Source organism: Plasmopara halstedii, assembly GCF_900000015.1.
Source record: "Plasmopara halstedii genome assembly, contig: Scaffold_3060, whole genome shotgun sequence".
NCBI classification, from domain to species: domain Eukaryota; phylum Oomycota; class Peronosporomycetes; order Peronosporales; family Peronosporaceae; genus Plasmopara; species Plasmopara halstedii.
Window position 1 is genome coordinate 1615529 of NW_020189964.1, and position 865 is coordinate 1616393.

The window sequence follows — 865 nt, forward strand, 5'->3', positions numbered from 1 at the left end:
CACTGTACATATACCTTGTCGTAAAACCCTTGATGGAACCGAACATTTGAGTAATGTGACCTCTCTCTTCGATATCATCGATCTTTGTGTCGTTAGAACTCGATAGACTTCGATAAGAGTGACTAGCATCGTTGACAGAGTGACCGAGGTTGTCAGGATTGTCAGCTGCCGCTGGATACGAGAAGGTAGAGTGAACAATAGTAGATGCGCTGGTGACGCATATGAGGACGAAAATTGACACCATTTTGGAGAAAATTGGACAATGCAATAATTTATATGGAGTAAGATAAAACATGTGTTTAGTGCGAGTTCTTGTTGGTTGGTTTTGGCTTGTCAGTCAAAAAGTCGTAGATATTCTATGACATAAATTTTGTCATGAAACCGTTAGTGTAATGATCAGCCCTCTCTAGACCATAGTTGGCAGCTAGCTTTTCAAGCTAACAAAAAGCTAAGCTAGAAAAAGCCAAGCCATTTACTGTTAGCTTAGCTTAGCTTAGCCTGAAATATGGTCAAGCTACCAAGCTACTAGCAAGCAACTAGCTTAGATAGCTTTAATGCTATTTATAGATTTATAAAACTACAGGGGTCAAATATATATATATTTTTTTTAATTCAGCCATCTTTAAAATTATTTGCGACATGGTTGACTTGCGACAAAATGAATCCCGCCCGCCTACGAAGATGTGTCATCTGACCAGGAAGATGTTGAGAGACTACGTGAAGGTGAACAACCTATGGCACTGGTACTTAACACCCAAACCGCTGCACGGAAGCGAATCCGGCGCACTCTGGCTCAAGCGAACGTTATGGCTGTCGATACTCTAACGGCTATGACGAACAACAACCCTTCGTGCCGCCGGCTTGT